The 16,391-nt window shown below is 45.1% G+C and overlaps 1 long non-coding RNA gene across 1 annotated transcript; it reads left to right on the top strand.

Moving 5' to 3' along the window:
* Positions 1–764: 764 nt before the first annotated feature.
* Positions 765–16,391, top strand: LOC119807186. The gene is made up of 2 exons (XR_005284301.1): positions 765–889; positions 15,939–16,391. It is a non-coding gene; the product is annotated as an uncharacterized LOC119807186 (long non-coding RNA).

Below are 16,391 nucleotides of genomic sequence, written 5' to 3'. Positions count from 1 at the left end.
AGCTGTTCTTTCTTGGGTCCTACCCAGACTTTAGTCTCCTCAAACTCTTTCCTCACGTCTATAGGCATCCCAAGCCACAATTTCATTCCCTTTTACCTGGATTTTTCTTTTCAGTTCAGTTGAGGTAAATTTATTTGCGTTTAAATTCATGGGATAAATAGCTGGTTTTTTTCCCCCATCCTTCCCAACTCCCCAGCTCTTAAATGCCACATGTTCTGAAGGCCACATCTCAGACACTCCTCTCTTAGAAAAAAAAAAAAAGAGCTTCAAGGCCAGTCAGTGAGGCCTTCCTTGGGTGGCGGGGAGTTGCCTGCCTCCTTCAGGGCCTCCCGAGCGTCCTTCATGTCCAGCTGGAGAGCTTGTGTGGCCAATCCCGGGAGGAATTCACCACTGGGGACCAGACCCGTGTCACACGCCTTTCGGTTTCCTACTTCGAGACACCCTTTCTCACACAGGGGTCAAGAGTGGGGGGCCTCACAAATGAAGGCTTGAGATGAGCTGCTAGAAATGTTTTCTTAGCAAGTCCTTTCTCTCCCCTGAGACCGAGAGAGTTTGATCTCCAGACCTTTCAATCCTTCAGCAGATGTCATAAACCACAGCTATGTTTCATATTAAAGGACGTAGAAGTGACTAACACTGTCCATTTGCCTCAGCTGGCCTAGGCAGTCTGCCCGGGTGGGGGAGGGGGGAGAACAAGGGGAGGGAGGACTCTGCCTCTGGCCCTGAGAGCCAGTGAGAGCACAGAGATCCTTCCTGGTTTGCATCTCTAACTAGTGCCAGCAGCATGCAGAGGCTCCAGGCACAGCCTTGTGCTGGACTCCAAAGCCAACCAGTGGAGGGACACGTAGAATTAACACAGTCTGGGGCTTACTTCTTTCTTCTTTTCAAGGTACTAATTGTTTCACAAACATTTTTGGCATATATTGGTGTGTGTGTGTGTGTGCGTGTGTGTGCGTGTGTGTGTGTGTGTGTGTGTGTGTGTGTGTGTGTGTGTGAGAGCGGTATGGGGCGGGTGAGATTTTGCAAGACAGTGTATGGATGAGGTTGGGTGCTCGGCTAAACAATTGGGGAGCTTCCTGTCATCTCAGTAAACTCTCGCTGCAGCCTGCTCCAGGTCAGTGATGGACACAGAAGACGAAGAGCCACGACAGCCAGGGCCTTCTCTCCACCATCACCAGCCTTGCTACACACTTGCCAGTGTTTCCCAGTACAGCCCAGTCATGCATGGTGTGAGTCTCTTGAAGCACACAGGGCTTCCCAGGTGCAGTCAGGTGGTACAGAATGAGCACAATCTGAGGTGGGGTCCCCAGCACTGAGAGGCCATCCTCTCTCCTGCATCCTGCTCAGGTTTCTGCCACCTGAAGCTCTTTCTTCACAGCTTCTGACTTTTGATGCTAAATTAGAAAGATCTGCATCCTTGCAAGATGCAAATGCTCAGCCAGGCAGTGGTGGTGCATGCCTTTAATCCCAGTGCTTGGGAGGCAGAGGCAGATGGATCTCTGTGAGTTTGAGGCCAGCCTGGTCTACAAGAGCTAACTCCAGGAGAGCCTGGGCTGTTACACAGAGAAACCCTGTATTAAAACCCCAAACAAACAAACAAACAATGCAAATGCTCTCGGGATGAGCAAGTATTTTTAGAATGCTGACTATGTGGCACTTGTCGTTCTTGCAGGGGACGCAGGACTTGGTTCCCAGAAGCCACATGGTGGCTCACAGTCATCCATAACTCCAGCTTCAAGGGATCTGAACACTTTTCTGACTTCTGTAGTCACACACACACACACACACACACACACACACACACAGAATGCACATAAAATAGATAAAATTTTAAACATAAATCAAGTGCTACTTATGATTACAAATACAGACAGCCCCAGATCCAAACACCAAATGGGAACATCTTACAAATCATTTAATTGTTTTTTTTTCATTTGATGAATTTTATTTGCTGGAATTTTTATATAAAACGAATCATGAGTGTTTTAAAAGTATTTTAAACAAAACTTTGAGAGGAAATTTACCCCTTGATACACATCTCTCCTTCCCATATTCTGTACAGCAAGCACAACCATGCTGGAGATGTGTGGCTGTCTTAGGGGCTGCTGTGTGCACACTATGTGTACAAATGTGTGCACACTGTGTGCTTGCGTCTGCACACTGCTGCTTTAACAAAGACAGCACAGATCTCCAGGTACTGCCATACAGCTTGCTTGTTTTCCATCCCCTGCACTAGAAATCTCTTTTCTGATATTACGTTTCTTGTCTGTCTATATTACCTGAGTTTCAAAAATTAAATTTAATTGGCTAGTCAGAGTGGTAACTAGCTGAAATATTAATACTCAGAGACATAGACAGGAGGATTGAGGAGCGTTTAAGGCCAGTTTAGGCTACAAAGCAGAATGATGTCTCAAAACAAACCAACAAACCAACAAACGGAGGCTAGCAGGATGGCTAAGAAGGTAAAGAAGCTGCATAAGCCTGGTGTCCTGAGTTTGATCCCTGGCATTCATATAAAGGAGACAGGAAAGAACTTATTGCATGAAATTGTCTTCTAGCTTCCACCCTCGTGCCATGGAACACACGCACACACACACACACAGAGAGAGAGAGAGAGAGAGAGAGAGAGAGAGAGAGAGAGAGAGAGAGAGAGAGAGAGAGAGAGAGGGAGGGAGGGAGAGAGAGAGAGAGAGAGGTGCCTTTAATCCCAGCACTCAAGAGGCAGACCGATCTGTGACTTTGAGTTCAGCCTGGTCAAGTTTTAAGCCAACCAGAGCTACATAATGAGCTACATAATGTCTCAATAAAACAAAACGAAACCCACCCCTCCCAAATATTACCATACATCTTAAAAGTGGGCTTTTGACCGTTTTTTATTGCTATTGACTTTTATTAAGCAGAAGAAATTATGGGCTTTTAAGGCAGTGTTGCCCATTATCTCCTCCTCCCTTGGTGATGTCCTTCAGGGTGCTGAATCTAGTGTGGCAGCTATTAGCTGCCCGTGGCCATTGAGCACCAAGCATGCAACAGTGTGGCCAGGGAACTGGATGCTCTGGTTGCTTGGTTTACTTACATGATTTCGTTTTTCTTTTTAAGACAGGATCTCACTTTGTATCCTAAGCTGGCCTCAAACTCACTATCAGAATGTGGACATCACAGGAGGGCACCATGTCTGTCTTTAAAAAGTTAGATGTTAATTTAAATAGTTACAGGTGTCTTTTGTATTGGCTGATGTGTTTCTAGAAATTGTGGGCAGAATAGATTAATATTAATATAGAATAGATTAACATTAATGTTAATAGAAGGGTACAGAGACTTTGAAACCAGACTTTTGAACTCCATAATTTCTTCCATTTTCTGGCTCATGACTTTGGACAACTGTCCAAACAGCTACCCCAACTGTCTGAGCCTTGATTTGTTGATCTGTAAAGTAAGATGAATAGCAGAAATCCTTTAGCTGGAGTGTTCACAGGGGCCCGTGAGTTAGCATGTGTAAATCAGTTGATCTGGGGCTTAAGGACATAGCAGGTCTCTGTTAGAAAGTAATTTATTTGTAGTCTGGCATGGTGGTGGCACACACCTTTGATTCCAGCACTTGGGAGGCAGAGACAGGCAGATCTCTGAATTTGAGGCCAGCCTGGTCTACAGCGAGGGAATGAAAACCCAGTGCTGAGGGGAGAGGCAGCTAGAGAAAAAACCACTCACTTGAATGAAAAGACACTTTATTACTGCAGCAAAGGTGGGTCCTAAGTGCTGACAAGAGCCTCTCCATCTTGCTTACCTTAGCCAGCCAACAGTTCCAAGATAAGGGAAAGAAAGTCCTCATAACTGTGGAGCCATCTTTCCAGCTTCAAAAATTCATATTCTAACTTACATGTTCTCTAAGCATGTGAGCTGCTCTGCATTCATAAGCAGGATTAACTCATTTGTTTGTTTTGCAGTGCTGGGGACAGAACCCTTGCCCTTATTTATGCTAGGCAAGCATGTAACCACTGAGCTACATGGCCTCAGACCATGATGAGAATTTACAATAGGAAACGGGCGCAGATCAGAGAAAGTGCCCAACAGTGCCTGCTGTCTTAGCGAAAGGCCCTAACTCTAGCCATCAAGACAAGCCCCCAGTTTCAATACCAAGCTCCAGTGTGAGCCTTGGGTTCCTTTTTTGTTTCAAGGAATGAGAGAAAGGCCCACTTTGGGTTTCTAGAAGCCCGGAAGCATGCGTCCTGCCCACCACCCGGGACTCTCTCAGTAAGACCACCGGGTTTATCCAGTTGCAATCTCCCGGCTAGGAGGTCACAGACAGCCTATTTTCCAGCATTGCAAGTCAATGTTGCTCTTCCTGCAGCTTCCAGAAAGGGCTGCTGACAGAAAGGTCCCCAGCAGTCCTCTTCCTCAGAGCCAAACCCATCCCTAGAGGCCCTAGAGACAGTTCTGATCACCTCTGTCGCCTTTGAGTGGGGATTTCCTTTCATGGACCCCATTCAGAGGCTTTTTGGAAGCCTTCTGTCCCGGTGCAGTGAAGCAGGGCTGCCCCTTTTTCACCAAATGTCTCAAAGGGAAATGACATTCACCAAGAATTTGGACAAACTTTTTTTGAAGACGAAGAAGGAGAAACAGTGTGAAAATTGCCCTGATCCCTGTCTCTCAAAGCATCTCAGAAGCAAACTGCAGGAAGTGGTGGATTCTGACATAAAGGGCGTCGTTTGCCGGCCTTATTATCTCATTTTCCAGCAGGGCTGACAGGACAGCTGCCTGTTATTACGGAGCGCACCAGGAAGTGATTTGCTGCCAAACAGAGAAGGGGGGAGAGGGATTAGCGCACTCACGCCACACAAACGGACCTCTTGCACCTGGTAGGCACGCAGCTCCATTCGTCATCTTCATAGGGTATGGTTCTTAAATCCCATTTACAAAGAAACAAAAACAACCCCAAAAGGCGCCTTAATGTCATTGTAATTATGATAAGCACGAGCAACCATTTTTCTGTTTGGGGTCTAGATTAGATGGATTGGTGGTAGCCCTCCGTCTCATCGCGCTAATCTCTTCCTTGGGTTCTGTGATGTGGGGAGTTTACCCTTCCCAGTTGCAGATAGTTCTGCAAGATGAAAGATCAGTAACAGCTTAACCCTCCTCCGTGGGCAGTGTGATCTCCCTGCAAGGTGGCAGAGCACTGACTGAAGTGACATTTCAAAGAAAATAAGTAATGTCCTTCAGTTTCTCAATTTCTAATGCAAGGGAAGGGGGTAGGGGGGGAGCATGCTCCTTGTGCGGCACCAGGCGTCAGGAACCCACAGCCAGAGGAGACACAAAAGGATGATGGGAGGCCCGAAATGGCTTTCTTGTTCACAGCCAAAGTAAATTCAGTTCCATGGGACTACAAGAGGAAAAGCCAGTCGTGAAGGCTTTAGCACTATTGCTAAGTTGTGTGAGCCGAATCTTTGAATTAGTAAAAAGGGAAGCTTCGGGACCTGGGGGTGTAGCTCACTGGGCCGAGTGCTTGCCTAGCTAGCATGAACCCCTGGATTTGATCCCCAGCACCAAATAAAGCTGGCATGCTGGACTGTGCCTTTAATCCGAGCAGGAGGGTTGGAAATTCAAGGTCATTCTTAGTGAGCCCCATAAAAATCAAAATAAGCCCATTTATTGACACAGAAATTAGGTCCAGCCTTTTTACTCAACTGTCCTGTAGAAAACTGATGAGTAACACAGTTTAGTTCTTGAAAATCCAGCAAAGGGCACAGAGAGATAGTGAAACTTTGAGCAGAGAGCGAGAGGTGCTTGGAGAATTTCAGAGTCCTCTAGTGTCTGGAGTGGTGAAGGGACCCCCAAGTTCAAGAGGCTCCTGTGAGGGCGACTCAGGTGCGCCCTCTCTGAACCCTCAAGGGCATTCCCCTTTGTGCCAGCACTGAGAACGGAACCTACACTGTGAGGCTGGGCTAGATGCTCTCCGACTGCACCTTTAAAATTGCTGAATTGCTCAGGCTGGCTTCAAATCTGCTGAGTAATCAAGACAAGCCTTGAACTGTCTGTCTGTCTGTCCTCTTCCTGTATTCCCCAAGCAGCTGGGGTTACAGGCATGCAACGCCGTACCCAGCTTCCAAGGGTTTCCCAACACCAATGCTGCTCGTCCTTGTTTCTGTCTCTTCTCACATCCATTACTTATTCTGGTAGGGCCGTCACGCGTGTCCAATGACCTGGGAGTGGCAGTCAGAAGATAACTTGGAGTCAGTTCTTCCTTCCATCATTTGTGTCTTGGGGACTGAACTCCGTTTAGAAGAAGACACCTTTACCCACTGAGCCCTCAGTTTTGAAACTTAGAGCCAGAAGTTATCAAATAACCAGATCCCAGGCTACATCTAATGAGGTGCCGCACCACATCAGCACCCCGTCAGACTAGCCACCATCCCACCACGCCCACACGTTCCACGCTGAGCCACCTTCGTTCTTCCCACTCCCCAGTCCCTCCAGTCCTCCTGCACTATGAGGCGCTCTCTCTCCTCTTGCTCCTTGCACATGAAGTGGCATCTTCTGGAGTACATGACATCCTCCCATTCTTGCTTTAGAACCTCTCAGCTGGGTTTGCCCTCCTCTCATTCTCTCGTACTTAGGAAGGGCCAGGGAAAAACTTAAGCCTGCCTGTTTTGGGATGGATGAAAATATCTAGCGAAGTTCAACTTACTGACTGGTCTCTCAGTTTCTGAACATGAGTCCTTATGATACTGTCTTGTGGTCCATCTGACCCAAATACTTGACCACAGATGTTTCGAGTTTGGGTTTATTCTGTTTTATTATTTACAGAGTTCTAACTTGTGGAGGATCCCTAATATGAAAATTTAAAATCTGAACTTCTTCTTATATGGGTGAAAACGTTTTGGATTTCAGAATATTCTGGACTTTGGAATTTCAGATCAGGAATGTTCAACTTGTACATTTTTGCCTGTTCCCTCATGGTAGCTTCTCCCTACCTAGACGCCTAACACTGCTTGTCTCCCCTTTGCTCTTAGATTTTTGCTACTTAGATTTCTGTGTCTATGACAAGGAGAAAACTTCCACAGACTCCCACAACTGCCTTCATCTGGTTACCACTCCCTCATCTTCCCAGCCAGTCTGTGTTGGAGTTCTGTGAACAACCACCCCCTCATTTCCTCAAGCCCATGTCCTCAGCAGCTTTCTCCCCTCTTCCTGACCAGACCCTTCAGATACTGGAAACAGCAAAACAAAGCTGGTCTCACGGTGGCTCGCACAGCTCCTCAGTGTTCTTCAGAACTCTTCTGCCCACGGCCTTGCCCATCGCACCTCAAGCTCTGCTGAGGGCCTCAGTTCCCGAAGCTTCCTTTGCCTTGGCCGTTCTAGATACCCACAGGGCTGTCCCTTCTTCAATTTTGAATCTTCACTCTGGCATCGGCTTTTGGTCTGCCTAACTCTGTAGACCAGGGTGGCCTCACACTCAAAGAGATCGGCCTGCCTCTGCCTCAGGAATGCTAGGATTAAAGGGTGCGCCACCGCCACTCCCCAGATCATTCATGTTATGTTTTGTTTTGTTGTTGCTGTTTTCATTTGTTTGTGGACATCTTATTTATCCTCTTGCCCTCACCAGGCTTTAATTGTCACAACACAAGGACCTGTATCCTGCCTGCCCTAAACACCCAGACCTGTATCCTGCCTGCCCTAAACACCCAGGCCTGTGTCCTGCCTGCCCTAAACACCAAGACCTGTGTCCTGCCTGCCCTAAACACCCAGAGCTGTATCCTGCCTGCCCTAAACACCCAGACCAGTGCTTACAGCACAGCAAGAACTCAATGCAAGCTGAAAGAATGTGATATTTTAAAAAGTATGTATTATCTTTATTTTATACAGGAAAAACTGAGGCAGAGGGGAGTGTGAAAGCCATGCCAGTGCACAAGTCACAGAGAGCCCAGGAAGCCATCCTCCTGACTCCACAGGCTACTAGCCCAGCAGCCATTCCCTGCAGCCTCCCTGAGGTGCCACTGTCGTGTGGTTTGGAATAAGCGTGCTGAATTAGATCCACCATAACTAAGCCACCATTCAATGAAACCATGTCTTACCGTGTCCTCTTGGGAGACATGACAGCATTATAGTTTTGATCTAAGACCGAATGCTGCTCAGTTTACTTACTCCAAAAAATAATAGACCCCAAACCTTGTTTGCAGAGGGGTAGCTTTTTCATTCATGTATCTGTTTCACCCCTTTAGGGTGTGTAAGCCACTGAGGCTATCCTGTGGGCTTCTGAAATGGATGGGGCCAAAAGCCAGAGAGCTCTCCTTAAATCACCATGAAATAAAAAGATGGCCACATCAGTTTTGAAATAAAACCTAGAGGTAGATGATCTTTCCTTCAATACAACAGAGCTCCTAAATGCCACTCCCCCAGCTTGCTGTCCCTGGGTTGCCATTTCCACAGAAGTAGGGTGAGCTGTGGTGACTAGCCTGTTAATTCTCAACAGCCCTGAGCTGGAATTTGGGAGGAATGTGTGCAGTGCTCAATACAGAGCTCATTTGGCTTCGGGGACCATTTTAATTAAATTAATTATCTCTAGAAGAAACACTTAAAGCTGTTTGGGCCTACACAATAGGTACTTGTTCTCAGTGCTAATTCAGTCCGTTGTTCCGAGAATCCTTTGGGTGAGTTGAGGACTATCTCACCAGATACTTACAAAGCACACACCCTCTGTCCGCCTTCCGTGTCTTTTGCTCTGTCCTGCACATGGTGGAGAGACATTTATGGACAGCTGACAGCCTGGCAGAAGAATGTCTGTGCAAACCCACGAACGCTTTCTCCTTGGCCGTTCCCTCCTACCCTTCTCTGTTGCTCTGTCCTGCCTTCTCAGTGGTTCCCAAGGCTGCTATCTTCAGCTCTTTGGAGAAAAAGAAAAAAGAAGGACCCACCCAAAATGGCTAATGCAGCATCCCTGAAGAATTAGGGAGCACCACCTTTGTGTCCCCTGTTGCTCCTGCCACCATCCCTCCTCATGCACCCGTCGAGAGCCCCAGGCTGATATTTAGCTGGATCAAGGCAAAAGAAAGGAGTGGGAAGGCTCACACGTGTCATTCTTTAATCTTTCTGCAACAGCAATGCAAGCATGTGAAATAAACTAACATCCTTCCTCCCACACCTCATTCCCTGTTCCTTGGAGCTCGCCATTGTCCCTGGGAACAAGCCAGCAGAAGAGCCCTTCTCACCCTAAGGCCTGTGTTTTAAAGCCATGCACTATCTGGGAGATTTCATTATGCTTTTGTGAGGGTTTTGTGTTAATGTTTTTTCTGAGAAGAGGCTTTACCATGTGACTCCATCCTCCTGCTCCCCAAATGGCCAGATTACATGTGTGTCATTACTAGCCTGGCTTACGCTGTTGTTGCTATGGCAGCTTACTCTTAAATTCACACTGGACTGGAAATCAGGATTTTCCTGCCTCAGTCTCCCGAGTTTGGGAATGACAGTCCCCACTCCCATCATCTTTCTTTCTTTCTTCTGGGGGTATTAGAGACTGAACCCAGGGCTTTGAGCAAACAGTGTAAGTGTATACTCTACTGCTAAACTATATGCACATCTTCTGCGCCTCAACTTTGATCTTAGAAAAATTGGCCTCGTTTTGCCCACAGCTCTGTGTGTTCATCACATTTTACCTCACACACATTCCTTATTCATTGTTCCCTGGAAAAAGCTGTGAAGCCTGGCATGGTGACATAAGCTCATTGTCCCAGGGCTTGGGAGGCTAAGGCAGGAGGATCACCCGGACTACAAACTGAGTCTCAAAAAACTAATAATAATAACAGTAATAGACTCCAAACGTTGTCAGAGACGGCTCAGTGTGCAGCTCACCAGTGTTGGAGAATTCACCCTGCTTACACAAGGCCCTATGTTCAATCCCTACCACTATTTACTTTCACCTTCAGGGTGAAAAGAAGTTAAGGGGTGGGTCATCAGTAACCTATCACCATAGGCCAAAAGGAAAAATAAAAGACAATGCCTTGCTATTAGACCCTCCTCCTCCATGTTGAGTATTTGATTTGACCCTTGGTTTAAGTGAATGAGTGTATTTTTCTTGTGTGGCAAATGAAGTGGAATATATAACACACATGGGATCTGAAGGGAGGTGAGAGAAAGCTGGATCCACGGTGCAAATGTGGAACTCCCTGTGGCAGGATATTTGTACAGTGTGAAGATATATTGTCATGATTGGTTTAATAAAGAGCTGAATGACCAATAACTAGGTATAGGTGGCACTTCCAGGAACAGAGAGGACTCTAGGAAGAAAGATGCCAGACAGAGAGCAGACAGGAGGTGCAAGATGAAAGAGAGGTAACACCACATGTCAGAATGTAGACTAATATAAATGGATTACTTAAGCTATAAGAGCTAGTTGAGATAAGCCTAAGCTAAAGGCCAAGCTTTCATAATTAATAAGAAGTCTCCATGTCATTATTTGAGGGCTGGCAGTGGGAAAGAAAGTCCTCCAATATGCCTTGACTGCTGACAGTAAGCTCTTTAAACTGGACAAGCAGAACCCAAAAGAAAGTGACTGCTAAACCTTGCCAAGATAGGACAGTCCTTCAAAATTCTTGCTTCACAGGAAAGTCTGTTAGATATTCTAAGCCTGTAGGCTGAAGAGAGATACCCCAACACTCAGAGGATCCTTGGGTGACTGTCCAGGCAGCCAGCTGTTTCTGTCATTTCTATAGAAGTTGCTTGCTCTGCACTTCCTGTTTACTCAGGTAATAATATATCCTTCTTGGGTCTTTTATGGGGTTGAAAATGAAATAGTTATAGATACAGTTTTCCTTGTTACCAAAGTCAAGAAGGAAACTCACAAAAGAGGTATAAAGTGTACAAGGCTGTGATACATAAAAGCTTAAATTGTTTAAGAAAATGTTTTGAGGTCTAAAATGATAGTTTTAGGATGGTAATATAAGTTATAATAGAAAATGGTTTAGGTATAAAACTTTAAATTCATCAAGATAAGATAGATAATGGAGTATTTTCTCTGAATTTGCTAAATATAAATGGACTGGATACTGTGAATGTAATTCTTGATAATTGTTCTTATTGTATATAGTTTTATTATGTTAGAGTTTAAACCTTCTTTTGGGGGCATTGAGACAGGATTTCTCTGTAGCTTTGGAACCTGTCCTGGAACTAGCTCTTATAGGCCAGGCTGGCCTTGAACTCACACAGAGATCTACCTGCCTCTGCCTCCTGAGTGCTGGGATTGAAGGCATGTGTCTTTTAGTTAGACAAAAAGGGGGAAATGTTGTGGGATATTTGTATACCATGTGAAGATATATTGCTGTGATTGGTTTAATAAAGAGACAAATGACCAATGGTTAGGCAGGAGGCATAGGTGGGACTCCTGGGTAGAGAGAGGAGGTAGGAAGAGATAACTGAGGTGCAGGGAAGATGCAAACATGATAAGGAGGGAGTCAGACATACAGAATAAAAGAAAGGCAAAAAGTCACATTGTAAAACATACATTAATAGAAATGGGTTGACTTAAGTTATAAGAGTTAGTTAGGAACAAGCCTAAACTATAAGCCAAGCTTTCATAATTATTAATAAGTCTCCATGTCATTATTTGGGAGCTGGCTTGTGGGACAGAGAAAGACTTGTTACAACTCTCTGACAGGTGGCTTCAGAACACAGGCTGAAACTGTCCTGTGAGGAAAACACAGTAAACTCTGTTTCTAAAATCTAAATGGTATTCTACAACAATATGCAACTGACTTTCTACATCTTTCTATATCTGAACCACACTCTCTTATTCAAAGCCAAGTCATCATCTGCCTCTATTTTAAAGCTATTTAAAAGATGCCAATTTCTACATAGAACCCCAAAGCACGAAGAGTTATAAACTACTATTCAAACTCCGGGTTTCTTTGAAGGCAACTCCTTTACTCCAGGTCATTTTCCTATTTAACTAGTTAAACCCACTGGGGTCATTTTCCTATTTAACTAGTTAAACCCACTGGAATATCACTCATGACTTTGATGCAATTTTGTTGAGAGCTATGTCTTTGTGGGCTCACTACAAAATTGATCAGTAGGGAAAACAAAGGAAATAAGCATAGAATGGCTTATGTCACTTCTGTGATTTTAAAGTACACGATTTGCCTACATTTGTGTGAAATTAACAAAAGCTAGAGCAATTTCAGAGGAGGGAACCTCAATTGAGAAAATGATCCCACCAGACTGTCCTGTAGGTGAGACTGTGGTACACTACTTTGGTTACTGATTGATGTGGGAGGGCCCAGCTTGCTGTGGGTGATCCTCCCCTGGGTTGGTGGTCCTGCCCTGGGTTGGTGATCCTCCCCTGGGTTGGTGCTCTAAGAAAGCAGGCTGAGAAAGCCATGAGAAGCAAACAAGTGAGCAGTACTCTTAGTAAGGCTTCTGTGTCAGCACCTGCCTCCAGGTTCCTGCCCTCTTTACATTCCTGTCTTGGCTTCTCTCTATCGACTGTGACCCTGGATACGCAAACCAAATGGACCCTTTCCTCCCTAAGCTGATTTGGTTATGGTGTTTTTACCACAGCAATAGAAGCTCAAGCTAAGACATACTTTAAAGTTATATTTAATACACACACACACTTAAAATTTTAAAATCTTAAACTTAAGTTGAGCCTGGTGGCTTATACTTGTAATCCCAGCACTAGGGCAAGAAGACGGAGAGTTTGAGGTACCCTGGGCTACATAGTGAGACTGTCTCAAACTAAACTAAACTAAACTAAAAGCGCACTGTATGTTTTTACATACATACACAACACACAGCTGAGCAATCACGTTCAGAATACTTTTATGACCAATCCCTTAAAATACAAAAAATAGTTCATGGAGTTTATGTGTATAGGTATTCAGTTAGTAGTTAGGTCCATTTAACTTAATGTTTCAGTCATAAGTATATATAAATATAAATATATATATTATTGTTTTAAACTTAAAATTTCAAATCATAAAAGGACACGTTTTGGTCAAAAGGCACTGAGTTCATAAAAATACTATTTTAGCACTGGACCTTCATACCACTGAACAGTTAACATGCTTTCATTACACACCAAAGCTCTCAGAAAATATCTACCCAATCATGGCCAACAGACATGTCATTGTTACTGACAATCCCTAAAAGTGGGACCTTCTTTGCCTTCTCAGCCACCTATCTGTTTATCAATTACCCTTGAATGACAGCCCCCTATACAACCAGTTCCCGATAGCTTCGTGTTTGTTCTTCCAACTCTGGGGTCTCTTCTATTACTTAGCCACTATTCCAACCTCCACCACACTTTCAAGAGCTGTTAGTACTTTCGCAGAACTTGTTTGAGAGCACGACAAGCTGGAACAGAATAGCTCCACCATAATATCCAGTGAGTACGAACTGTCAAATGCTACTACACTGAGACACTGCCACCGTTCGCAGGGCATCCCATTTCTAGTCACGTGATACAAAACTAGAGGGGAAGGCTTTGGCATGCTGCTCTAGTGCCCGGTTGAGCAATGGTGCTTAAATACCCTTCTTTAGTAGCAAGCTTTTATTACATATGGGCGTTTCATGGGGGTTCTTTGTGTAGACCATTAGTGGTGTTCATTAAAATTAATATTCAGTAGCTTATGCTTTAAGAATCAAACTTGATGGTGAAGAAACAGAGGACATAGTTTGCATGGCATTAGTCACTTGGAGAACTCAATGAGAACACACACACACACACACACACACACACACACACACGTACCTGTAGCTACCTTTGTAATTTAAGATGCTCATGAAATGTAAATTTTTCGTTATGAAGTTCAAGAATGTTCATCCTTCAGCTGCATTATGCCCAACTATGTAGGCGTCCTTTTAGTAATTTTTATTAGCCCCCAAAGTCTCTCCTCGTTCCTTTCCTGCCAGTCTCACCATCGCCACAGAAGATACATTTGATGAATACCATCAGAATGAAAGCAAAGAAACTTAATTTCAATTTGGAAAACAACACACCCCTTGCATTTTTTTTTCAAATAATGAACTCAGGTTGGTTTTTTTTTTTTTTTTTTGAAGGGGGGCAAGCTATTCATGGTAAACGAATGTGTTTAATCTGACGTGAAGTTGGCTACCCAGCCATCTAGGCTGCAGAATGTTTAACTGTGGCTCTGGTAGGCTGCCAGCCATTCTAAATGTTTTCACACCATGAGCAATAAGTAATTGAATCTCTAAGTCACAGCTGATAGGGCTGTATGCAGGGCTGATCTCAGCACTCGCAGAGCTGAGCAAGCAACCTTTGGAGGGCAAAGCCACACTCTACCTCTTGATGCTCCTAGTGTTCAAGGCCCTTTCAGTCAACTGTGGCAAGGCTTCTTTATAAATGAAAGAAAGAACAAATACATAAATCGGGGCTGTCAAGATGGCTCAGTAGGTAAAGGCCAGCCTGAGCCACCAGCCTGACAATGAGTTTGAAACCTGGACTCACATGGTGGATGGGGTTTCTGACCTTCACTGCCATGGCTGCACATACACCCACAAATAAATTCAACTTTAAAAATTATTATGGTATGTGTGAAGGCATATGTGCCCCTACCCCCACCCCAAACACACATGGAGGCCAGAAAACAACTCTGTGGTGTGAGTTCTCTTTCACTTTCACTTGAGGAGACCAAATTCAGATGACTAGGCTTTCAAGGCAAGCGCCTTCACCCACCCAGCAATCTTGTCAGTTCCCAAGACTAGATATGGCTCAGGCTGGCCTCGAACTTACAATCTCATTTCTCTGACCCCTCAGTGTAACCTGCTACCATGTAACGAGGCTATAAAATGATTTTTAATTTGCTCGTTTGTAGATCTTGCGGTGGTTGGGCCTCTCACTGTTACAAGTCGATTGTGGAGGTCAAAGGCCAACTTTGCGGAGTCGGTTCTTTCCCACTGCCTTCATGGGGTTCTGGGGATGGACTCAGGCCACCAGGCTTGTGTGCCAAGCACCTTTATTTGGAGAAGCATCTCGCTGGCCCAGGGCTTTGCACACATTCCAAGAGATCACTTTTGTAATTTTTATCATTCCATTTGCCGAGAAAGGGGGTTCTACATATGGTAGCGTGTATAACTCTGGGCCCCAGAGGCCTGGCACTGTCACTAACAATGATGGCCTTTAATGAGCTAACGAATGTTATGAAATTAGGTAAGAATGGGAGAGACTTTTTTCTTAATCATACCTTAGAAAAATATGCACGCTCTCCTCCCCCCACCCCCCATCCTTAAAGTTTTCACGAGGTAGATGTGTACAAGCATGAGTATTCAAGACCAAAATGAATAAATAAAAGCTTCCTAGTTGGGTGGGTTTTTGTTTTCTTTCCCTTTTTTCCCTTTTTGGGTGACCCAACGCCATGCTGTGTAGCTCAGGACAATGCCTGACTTGTGACATTCCTCCTCTTCCAGTCTCCCAAGCCCTAGGCATGTCCACCTAGCTGTGGAAACCTTATTAGTGTGTATGTGCTATGGGGCACAGATGATCTGAGGGCCTCAAGAGTTGGACCTCTCCTACCTCTGTGCATCCTGTGAAGGGAATTCTGGGATGTCAGACTGGGTGGCAGGGGCCTTTACTCACTGAGGATTATGACTGAAGGCCCAACGCTGACAGAGCTGGGCCAGAAGACAGCACTTTTCCTCCACACATGCTTTCCCCGGAGCCACGTCAGGGGCCACCTAATGACTGAAGGTTCTGAGTAAGGCTGTTGGTGCTTTCTGAGGGTCCACCTCATCTTTGCCCCTTATAAGGAATGCTACATTTGGGGTCCTGAGCATCCCACAAAAGCCCACATTAGGTGTGTTCCCAGAGTGGTGCTGTTTGGGAGCAGCAGAGACTTAAGCGTGAGAGGGATTTTAAGTCACTGGGGGTTGGGGGGAGTATGCACTTAGAAAAGACAATGGGGCTCTAGTCTCTTCCTTTTTCTCTTCTTTTCCAGTCATAAGCAACCAGCTCTGCTCCTCCATGTACTCCACCAAGATGAGTCTTCTCACCACAGACACAGAGCAATGGAGCCAACCACTGTGGACTGGAACTTCCCACCTCTGGCCTAAATCATTCTTTCCTCTCAGAGTACCTGCTACAGTGACACAGGCTAACAGACACCGAAAAACAAAACAAACAACACGGACAAGACAATCTAGGCGGATTGCTTGATTTAGTCTTACTTCCTTTCAGAAAGTTTTAAGCCAACAGGATGGGGGATCTATAGCTCAGTGGTAGAGTACTTGCCTAGTACACGCATAAGGGCGGAGGCTTGATCCCTCATGCTGCCTCCACCCAGAAAAATTACCAGGAGTATGCTGCGAACAGGAAGATGGAAAGCTGGTTTTGCAGAGCTCAAAACCTTGGAATAATGCCTGTCAAATTCTACATGTCTTTGAGAGATGGG

This window comes from Arvicola amphibius, chromosome 1, assembly GCF_903992535.2.
Source record: "Arvicola amphibius chromosome 1, mArvAmp1.2, whole genome shotgun sequence".
NCBI lineage: Eukaryota > Metazoa > Chordata > Mammalia > Rodentia > Cricetidae > Arvicola > Arvicola amphibius.
This window is presented reverse-complemented; position numbering and strand designations above follow the sequence as displayed.